We start from the raw sequence: 11,636 nt of genomic DNA, 5'->3' as shown, positions 1-11,636 counted from the left end.
AAGCCTGTGTCAAGCCAAGTCTGTTGCCTTTTATTTTCTTATTGTTTAAATCGAACGCGATCAAAGATCGTGGTCGAAGCCTCTCAAGCAAGGTCCGTCATTCTAGCCCTCTTTAAATAAAAATCTCGCCTTCCAAGTACTTTGTCTTTTGCCTTTGTCTATCCTTTTAGTTCTGCAAGGATATACAAAGGGAGCAAGCTGTAGACACCAAATTTGGTCCAACTCGTTTTTATTAAAAAAAAAATTATAATTATTATTGATATATTGATTATTGATTATTTTATTATGTTTATTGATTTAGTTTAAAATAACATAATTTACTTTATCATAAGTTTTAATTTAAAGTAGATTATGTTTTGAAAGGAATTTGGTTATTATTATTAAGATTTAAAAAAAAAAGGGATTATGAAAAGATTTTCTTCCCTCTCTCTCTTTTCTTCTCATTCCCTATTTTTCTGGTCAAAACCACTCTAACGTGTCATTTATTCACGCTCTTCCTCCTTCTTTCTCTAATATTAGCATAAGTAACCGTTGTTCCTTTACCATTTAAGAGGGGAGATAGCACACCAAAGGAGGACAAAAAAATCAGAGAGAGCGATGTAGCAAGAGGAAACCCATACACACAGAGGAGAAAAAAATCAAATCATTCACTTCCTTCTTTTTTTTACCATCATATTCTCTTCTTCTTCACCCACACCGGCAACCTCCGACCACGATCAACTCCAGCAGTGGTGCAAATTAATTCCGACAAACCCATTCGGATATACACCTCCTCGACCCGCAACATTCTGGGAACCTCTGTTTAAAACTACCTAGGTGAGAAGGTGAGTTCGGAAATAGAAAAAAAAAAGGAAACTTTTGACTTTAAATAGAATATTTCTTTAAGAGAAAACGTTTTTTCAAAACTATACTATGGGGAATGCAAGTGTTTTTTTTATTAAATAATAATAATAAGAAAAACGTTGTTTTGGAAAGAGAGTTCTTTTTTTAATAAAGTTTTTTTTATTAAAAAGAATAAAGTTTTTTGAAAGGAAAGAAAATAAAAGATTGTGAAAAATTAAATTTTTATTTAAAATAGCAAGATTTGTTTTCTTCCTCCCTTTCAAGTATTTTCAAGTATGATTTTTTTTAAGATTTTGTTTTACGTTTTAAATAATATTTTTAAAAGGTAACTAAAGATTTGTTATTTAAGTTTTGGAAGGAGTGAATAAGATCTGTTTTTTTTAAATAAATTTACTTTAAATAGTTTTTTTTTAATTTTCGTTATAGTTTTTTTCTTTTTTTTTTATCAAATTTCAAAAATAAAATATTTGTGACTTTAAAAGGAATCTTTATATACATGTTTAGGTGTTGACATAATGTTAAGATGATTGGTAATAAAATTGCATGACTTAAGTTCGAGTTTGTGCTTATGCAATTTTTTTTTATTTTGTCATTGTTTTTTATTAAATAATTAATTTACATAAAAGGTTTTTTTTAAATGCAAAAATATTCTTTCCAATTTTTTCAAACAAATTTAAAAAATAAAAAATTTGTATTATAAAAAAGAATTTTAACAAGGCACTTGGCTGTTAATACTCATGACTCTAGTTTCAGTCCCTGCGTTCCTCAAATTAAATTCTATTTCATTTTTTTAATCATTTTTTTAAATAATTATTTCGGAAGCTCCAATGACGGAAATTGGGATTTTCCAATATTCTAGAGGTGATAATTTGTTTTTCTAATGGTCTTTGCACCACTCATGCTTATTGGTTCATATTTTATCGTAAAATATGAACCAATAAATTTGGGACATTTAAAATCAAACACAAAAATATTTTTCTTTTTGGACCAAATATAATAGAATAATTTTTGACAAAATATGGTATCGTTTTTGAACGGGTGTCGTAGGGCGCTAACACCTCCCTACGCTCAACCGACCCCTGAACCAAAATTCTGTTTTCGTAGACCAAGTTTTTTTAAATAGGTGACCAATTACACCTTATAGATAATTGGTGACCAAGTTTTTTTAAATAAATGACCAATCAAGGTCCTTGTAGATAATTGGTGGCGACTCCAAACCATAATCTAGAAAGAGATTCGTAGGGATAACGTTGGCCGCTCCGCGTCGCGATGACGTTGCGACAGTACCTATTACTATTTTTAGGATAACTTTTTTATTCTTTTAGGATGAACTTACTCAATAAATTTTTTTAAAAAAATTATAATTTAATTTAAAATTAATTCTAATTTAAACAACTTGAACAAGTAACATAAAATTAACTGTAGATCTACAGTAGTTTCAACTCATTTAATTAAATGGCAATCAATTTAAGTTATGAAAACTAATTAAGTGAGATGAAATTAAGTATTGTATTGCACTACTGGTCTATCGTTCTATTTGTGCGGGTTCAAGCCTTCTACCGATCCTTTTTTGTAGGTTTAAGATCCAATATTTACCGATCTTTTTATTGGTTCAAGATCAAACAATTATGATCATTTTGATTCATCCATCAAACCATTACTCATTCAATTCTCACCCCACCTTAACACGTAATTCTAATAATATAAAATAGATTTAAAATCCACAAACTAAAAAAGCACTCTCACAATGGTAGATCGGCAAGTTATACGCTCACAAAAATAAAAATAATCAAATTTGTTGTGCTTGAGAGAAATTTTTAAGCAATAGAGATATAAGAGTTGGAGGAATGGTGATTGAAAAAGATGATTTTTGAGAAGGGTTTTAAAGGGTACTAAAAAAATATATAAAAAAAATAAAAGAAAAGGTTTAAAGGTGCTTAAGTTGAGAGTAAAATATGATCGGTTAGATTTAGATCCTTTAATCCAAAGGTGAATTTTTTTCCTTTTTTTTCAGTAAGTTTGAAACAAACCAAAGATGAAGTTTAAATGAGATTTTTTATATAAATAATGTTATTTTGAAAACTAATGACATAAATAATGTAATTTAGAAATTATTTTCATAAATAGGAGAGTGAAATGTAGTGAATAGTTGTGATTTCTGTCCGAAGTCACAACCATTGATCACACTTTCTACTTGAAATTACAATCGATGGCTACAATTTTTGTGTGACGTGGTTTACAACTCGGCCAATGCATGGAATTCTTTTTGGATATATACATTTTCATTACAAAAAAAATTAAAAATCACTTGGAGGTGTAGTGGTTGGCAAATATACAAGTAATTTTGTGTTCTTGGAATTGATTCTCGCCTCTCTTCCTTCGATTTTTTTTTATTATTTCAATTTATTTTATTATAAAAATATCTCAATTTCAATGAGTATTCTTTAAAATAATTTTATTCTCCAATTTTTTAATTTCTTTATTATAAATATATCTCAATTTCAATTAGAATTTTTTGAGTAATTTTCTTCTCCATATAACTACCCCTAAATAGCCAAAATACTAATAAAATAAATAATATTTTATAGATAAAATAAATAAAAAAGACTACACAGATAAATATATAAATATTTTAAATGAAAATCTCGTACACTGTGTCACAATCATACTAGTAGAGGGTAGGTTGTGACGCCCACATAGTAGACAAGTGGTGGCAACACTTACGTGTCGCCCATTGTGCCATATTAAGGGCTGAGAGTGAAGTATCATGATGCGACTAAAGAAGATGGTGCATCACCTATCACACTCCAAGGATGTGCACAAGAATGTTAGAAGAAGGCATACGAATAATGCAAGGCGAAGGTGATGTCAGTAGTGCCAGTGACAAGCTCAGTGGGGGGCCAGTTGGAGCCCCGGGCCATGACCCTAGAAGTCGAGGCTCAATCAAGAGTTTGGATGAGTGGCTTTAGAGTTAGATGCATATTAGTGAGATATGTAAGCACACCAAATTTTGTGTCGATCGGAGTTTAGACATGCACTCTTTGTTGGCACTCGTCACTTTGCACGTACACACCTTAGATTGCCTTAGAATGTATGGTGTTGGCTGTCCACCACCCCTGAGCCATGTCAAGACCTAAGCGAGCCACCTCATGGCACATGTGTGTGTCATGGTGAGCGTCTGCAAGACAAGTGTCTTGGGCGACTTTCATTGAGAATAGGAAACTCAAGGACAGTGTCGGGCGGCACGAGTGTGCCGGCATTGCACCCCAATCCATGTGTCGGAGGTTGCACCACAGGACCGTTATACCGGACAGTATGCTCGAGTGAGATGGCACGGGCGCAAGAGTCGTCATGCCTCGATAGTGTCCGGATGATGGATGTCCGGAAGGCCCCGATCATAAATACGAACTCATTGGTCGATTCTCGGTAAATATGCTCGAGCGAGTAGCAAAGCCCGATGATATCTCGAGGCTCGAGGTGGCAGCCTACAGTATCGGTGGGTACCCGGTAAGTGAGAAAAAGCTAGTCTTTGCCCGATAAGCAGCAAGACTCATCCAGGTTGCTAAGTTTAGTCATTCCTTGTCAGGATCTCAACAGGAATCATCCCGACAGTACTCGGTAAGGCCATTTAGCTCGTTTTTGACTATTTTCTCGGTAGGAATGGTCTTAGAGGCATCTGATCTCGATAAGCTAGTTTGACATAGTTAAGCGGCAGGATTCTCCTAGTAGTACCTGGTTGGCGTTTTAAGCTTGTTTTAACCACGTTAAAGGTCAGAACTCATCCGGTAAGGTCCTGGCTCATTGTAGGAGCAAGACGGCAGAGTGGCCGAGAACCAAAGATGGTTAGAAATTAGTTGCGACGTCGAGTTTAGAGGACCTTGGCCTAACGTAGAGGCAAGGTAGAGCCTTGGGGCTTGGCCTAGAGTAGAGGCAAGCCGGTTTGAGTTGCGATAGAGTTGAAATGTACGTACAGGCGACGTGCATTGCCGAGACAAATCAGAATTCCGCATACAAGTGAAGCTTGGTCGAGGAACAAAGAACCTCGTCTAAGGTCCAATGAAGCCACGAAGGGTGCGAAAAGTGTATTGGGGATAGAGTTCCCTGTAAGACTGGCCATGATCGAGCTTAGATCATGGTGCCGTGCGGTCGTAAAAAGATATGACTGTAACATATTGTACGCGACTTTTCATAAATGGAAATTGATGCTGACTCATCCCCCAATATTCATCTCATCTATGACATGTTGGTACATAAATCGCATCCATTGTACGCGATTTTTTACTTTAACTAACACCTGACCTATTTTTATCAATAGTTTGGATATCTAACTTAATTTTGTAATTACTTTTAAATCTATATTATTTTTGTAATTTATTTTTTAAATTACATTTTTCTAAACTTAACTAGTTTAAATGCGGGGATAATCCTTTCAAAAAAAATGTGGAGATAATAGAATTTTTTTTTAATACGGAGACAATGGAATTAAAAAGAAGAATTAAAGTCTAAAAAATGTGGAGCATAAAGGCTATATTAGTGCTGATATCATCTTTTTTTTTTCTTAATCATAACTTTCCGATTTGACATTCGATTTGAGGATAGGCGCTAGAATTGTCATTCGAAACTCTACACTAGGAATGAGAATTACTAAAATCATTACTAAATAAAATTTGTTAACCTCAAAATATATGGCACGGGGATTTCAAAAAATATATATATGGTATGATCGAAGCTAATGATCTCTCTCCTTCGCTTTTTATCATGACAAACCACTCCAAAAAGAATAGTTTCAAAATGACATTAACAACTTCTCAAAGTGACATGTATGCAGTAACATTATAAAAACAATAATAAAAAAACGAGTTGTATTTCATGTTTTCAATCTTTTCGAACATGTGGTTCGTAGCAGATTTGAAAATTAAATCTCAATTTAAAAATATTGTGATTAGTAATATATTTTTAGTTCAACTTAAAATATTATTAATTAATTTATTAATATATATGTTATAAATGTTGTACAATTGTTATTTTACGATATTATTTAATCTATAATATATTATGTTTTACAAGTTCAAATTTGAATAGAGACAAAAATGAACCTATAAAATGTAATATTGTTTTTACCAATTTTTTTTAATCTTTTTTAATGTAATTTTGCACCATAACATTTCAATTTAAAATATATTTAAAAAACACTAAAAACATTAAAAAAAAATGTTGTTTTCAAATTTCCGCTGACTAGAATTCATACCAAAGATCTTAAATGTCTCAATCAATATCAATCACGTTAATCAATATATTTTTCTTAACAAATTCCCTCACTTTTACTTATCAAGATAATAATTTTAAGCATAAGCTCTCCTTAAAATAATAGTCAAATAATAATTAACTATAAGATAATTTAAGATTTCCTAATGAATAATTTCAACTAATTTTGAGAAAGATAGTATCAAGAAATTTGTGTCCAAAAAAAGGAAAGTAAATGTAGTAAAATCCATAATTCATCAAAACATAGAATCAATGAATATTTTCCTTAATTATAAACAAGATCCAATATAAAGAAAATTGAGAGATAATAGCTCACTGAATAATTGAGACATAAAAAGATGTGATACGAGGGATAAGAAAAAACACATCAAATTATTAAAAACCAAACACTTTCAGCAATACAATAAAATCACAAATAAACAAGTCAAGAAATATAACAAATAATTAATCCGTAATTAAGCCAACAAAATTTTTCATTTTCAAGAGGGATTGCTCCCCTAAAAATAAGCCTACTAAAAAAATAAGATCAAGAAATTTAAAAAAAGAAAAAAAAAATAGAGCTTAATTCTAAACACTTTTTTAATAACTCAATTAATTATAGTACGTTAAGATAATGATATTCCAATTAAGTAAATGAATTTAAAACACATCAATCATAATAGTCAAAGTCGAGGTGATAAACTCCACACGAAACAATCTCATAAAAATTAAAATGCAAACATTTAAGAAACACAAGATACCAATTAGAAAAATACAGAACTCAAAAAAAAATTAGGCACTTTAACACCAAAATAATATCACAATATATACCTTAATGATAAGAATCGAGTTGAAGAATAGGCAGAGTTGAAAACAAAATAAAAATATATCGATCACAAAAATAAAACTCCAAGAATTTAGGAACGATATTAGAATTATTGCTCGATTATAAGATAATTAAATTCAAATGATTCAAGCACGATATCAAAATTTATTCCAAGCAAAGAAATGATAATTTTATACCAGATATATCATGTCATATGTTAAAAAGAGATCGATATGTCAAAGCGAGCATAACTCAAAGGTAATTAGCATATACCTCAAATCAAGACATTGTAAGTTCGAATCTCCTCCCCAACATGCTGTACTTAAAAAAAATGACCGATATGAGAGATAAAATGAGGTACATCAACATAACACAATATTAAATTTATGAGGTTTTTAGTGAGGTGAGAAAAGGTAATAAAATAGGATTTCATGGAATTATTTTTTCTTGTTCTCCCATACATACTTACCATCATATTTATAATAACATAATTCCTAATATAATAAGAATAAGATATCTAAATCAAAATAATATCTACATTGTTATATGCATATCAAACGAGGCTCGACAAAACAACAAGAGGCCGAAAGTGGGTCAAAGGAGAAAAGAGCCCAAGGATGCAGACCAAACAAAGCAAAGTTGGGTGGCCCAAATACACATTTTTCAACCCGGGCTCAACGGATGGTCTAGAACTCGGACAGGGCCTCTACGATTGTCCTGTGCAACCCGGTCCAAACCCATCCCGTCTTTGGAAAAGAATAATTTAGGTGTCTGACTAAATTTTAGCATCTATATATTTTAAAAAGTGACCATCAGTTCTACAAATGACTAAATCATATTTTAGGAACTTTAAAAAATAAGGTGATTTTCCATCAAATTTCTTTACCTGGATTCAAGGGATTTTAAGTTGTTTCCTAAATATATATCTGTCATTGTTCTACGGCCATTGGTGTGGTTTTTTTTAATTAAATTATAAAGGCAATACATATATATATCACTATGCCACTCAATTACTAAAATTAGAAGGTCAATACATGTATATACCAATTGAAGAATTATTAAATGTAGAAGGTATGTTTTGAGTCTACCAACTGATTGGATCGTTTTACATTAGGAGGGAGAATCTATGTATTAAGATGTCAATACATGTATATACCAAAATGCAACTCAATTATCAAAATGCAACTTCATACATGTATTAAGGTATGTTGATCTCAACGATCAATACATGTATATATCAAAATGCAACTCAATTATCAAAATTTGAAAGTCAATACATGTATATACCAATTGAAGAATTATTAAAATAAGAAGGTTAATACATTTATATATCACAGTGCAACTCAATTATCAAAATTAGAAAGTCAATACATGTATATACCAATTGAAGAATTATCAAAATAACAAGGTCAATACATGTATATATATCACAATGCAATCCAATTATCAAAATTAGAAAGTCAATACATGTATATACCAATTGAAGAATTATCAAAATAAGAAAGTCAATACATGTATATATCACAATGCAACTCAATTATCAAAATTAAAAGGTCAATATATGTATATACTAATTGAAGAATTATCAATATTAGAAAGTCAATACATGTATATTTGTATATACTAATTGAAGAATTATCAAAATTACTCATCCCGTTTCTAAGGTGATTATACACGATTCCTTTGAATATCTTGATGTTATAAAAAATGACTAAAATAAATAAGGCAAACATATGAATAAATCTAGAAACGGAAGGTGATTCCATTTTGATTGCTCCTATGCTTTTATTCATTAAAACAACCAAATATATTATCATCTAATAGATTATCCATAACAGAAGTAGACAAAAAATCACTACCAATATCCAAAAATGAGGTAAATATGTCTCTTCCTCAACCAAGACATTTATATAAACCTATTGAAGAGCGTTCGCTTTCTAAGATATAACATTTTAAGATTATTTTAAACATAGTCAACTATAAAACTATAACTTTTACGCCTACACTGATATTAATTAGATTTACTTAAAGATTCGATGTATTATAATATAAAACAACGACATTTTGATGTAATGGGTCCTACATGTTTCTGTAGCATATATGAATATCTCTAACAAAATCCAAAAAAAATAAGGGAAAGTGGTTATGAATATAAAAAAAAACGTTTTATTATAAATGAATTATCATTTAAATACATTTTAAAATAAGAACGTAGCACTCATTTTCTACTGAAAACATACATCGTCATGTTCTCATAATAAGGTTAGTTTTGCATACATGCGTTGATTTGTAAATGCAAGTATCATCCCGATGGAAACACGCGTGATGGAAACATCTTCTTCTCTCTACGAACACTTGGTATCAATATTATCTTCTTTCGGCCATGGAGTGATTTGTAGTGGTTTTCTTATTATTCAAATTCAATTACTTTTGCTGAAATAGTTTAAATTTATAAAATCACATTTACAACTTCTTATCCTATATAGTCTTTATTTCACTAATTACAGGTTCTTTAATCCTCTTTTTTAGTTCTGTAATCTTTTTTTTTTTTTGTTATTTGATACAAATGCTCTTACATCATTTTCATCTTCGTCATGCCTTTCATCTTATTATGCGTTCTATGTTTTTTACAAATTTCAAAATTTAACTTTTTTTTTGCGATTATTTTGAAAAAAATTACTGTAATCTTTAGTTTGTCTAATTTCGATTTTGTAAATCCTTAAAATCATGCATTTGTCCTGGTATTTTGTTTCAAGGGTATATTTGTCCAAACTAAATTTTAGGATTCTATAAAAATTATCACCTAGCCATTTTTATAATAACTAATACTTTTGCTATTTTTTAAAACGCCCTATTTATTTTGGTCGTTCTTGCACTTGTCCCCTTTGAAAAACCTCCAAACCCGCTACTTCATGATCTGATCGGTGGCCCGCTACAAAATTCATAGACCCAAAAGGTGATTTTCAAAAAGGATAAGGATTTGATTTCTATAAATAGAAGGGGTAAAAAATCCTTCTATTGGACTAGTGAAAATTTTCATTACTAACTTAAGCATCGGAGTTGGTGTGGCTAGCACCACACTGGTAATCAAGACTATCGGTCTTGTAGGTTGACAACAGTTTCTGATTTCATTGTTAACAATTTTGGTACGAATTTGCGAGACCCAATGAAGCCAAATTTTTGCATCAACATAAGTTAAATGTAATTCTAATTCCTAATAGGAAACCTAAATCATATCAAAATCTTAAATTATATCAATCATCTATACCTATACTATATTAAAAAGGAAGGATTTGTGGAAAACATTTTTAGTCCATAATACCCTTTTAAATTTAACTAAATTACATAAATAATATTCATAGTAATTCACAATCGTGCATTAAAAAATATAATTAAATTGATATGTGCATTGAAAATTATAATTAATTTACAATTTTATAACTCCAACCGTTTATTTATGATTTTATTAGAGTACCGTTTCAATGACCTTTCATTTTTTTTTTTTTTATAAAAACCCTTTCAAATTCTATTAACTTATGAAATCCAATTTTTCCAATTCTATAAATTGCGGTGAGGAAGAGATAGTTCAGTGTGGTGATTGGTTCTAAATAAGTTTGGTGTGATGATTTCCACCAACAGGATGGGAATCGACGGATGGAGGCGGAAGTTGTACAAACAAATTCAATTTCAAAATTGAATTTCTAAAATCCCGACTCCATTGTTTTCATCCTCAAAACATGGTTTCACTACTCTACAATAAGTCCTCGCAAAATTGTTGTTCTCCTTCTTTCTCATAGATTGGTTTTGAGTCAAGGCGTGCAGCGACGAGAATGCATGCAGTCGAAGAAAATCAACTCATTCTTTCTCCTAGATCGGTTTCAAGTCGAGGTGTGCGACGACGAGAATTAATGTATGCAATGGAAGAAAATCAACCCAAATCCTATTTGTTTCTCGGTGATGGTTGTGAGAGTGGTAAATGAGGAAGTAAGCTGAGGCATGCGACGACAAAAATGCATGTAGTTGAAGAAAATCAACTCATTCTTTCTCCTATATCGGTTTCGAGTCGAGGCGTGCAACGATGAGAATGCATGCAGTGGAAGAAAATCAACCCAAATCCTATTTGAGTGATGGTCATGAGAGTGGTAAGATGAGAAAGTAAAATTAGGATTTTCAAAATATGTAACATTCTATTTAGAAAAAAGGTCCTTCGATAATTTTTTTTAATAAAAATGTCATTAAAACAATGACATTTGATTTATTTTTAATTATGGGTAAGTTTTTTAGTTTTAAAATACATATCAAAACTTCTAAAATTGTCATTCAAAATAATAAAATTTACTTTTAACATATTTATTCATTGTCCATCATATTTATATTTATATTTATATCTATACTAGGTTAAAAAGCATAGATGTTTGAAAAATATTTTTAGACCATATTACCCTTTTTGTTGTGTAAAATTACAAATATATCATTTTTTAGAACATCATCTTGCCTTTGTGTTTTATGAATCACAAACCTCATTTTGATTTAACCACCTTTTATTTGTTATTCTTAGAAAATATTAATAATTAATAAATTTATATATTAATAACAACATTAATTACAAATATACAACAATTATATCAAATTTTAATTTGATGTTAAAATTAATTATTCTATATAAGAAATCAAACTAATTACTTTTACCATGAAGAGATGATAGATTACAAATTTAGTATTT

Source organism: Momordica charantia, assembly GCF_013281855.1.
Source record: "Momordica charantia cultivar OHB3-1 chromosome 9 unlocalized genomic scaffold, Mcharantia_2.0 BLBB01000009.1, whole genome shotgun sequence".
NCBI lineage: Eukaryota > Viridiplantae > Streptophyta > Magnoliopsida > Cucurbitales > Cucurbitaceae > Momordica > Momordica charantia.
Note: the sequence above shows the minus strand (reverse complement) of the source record.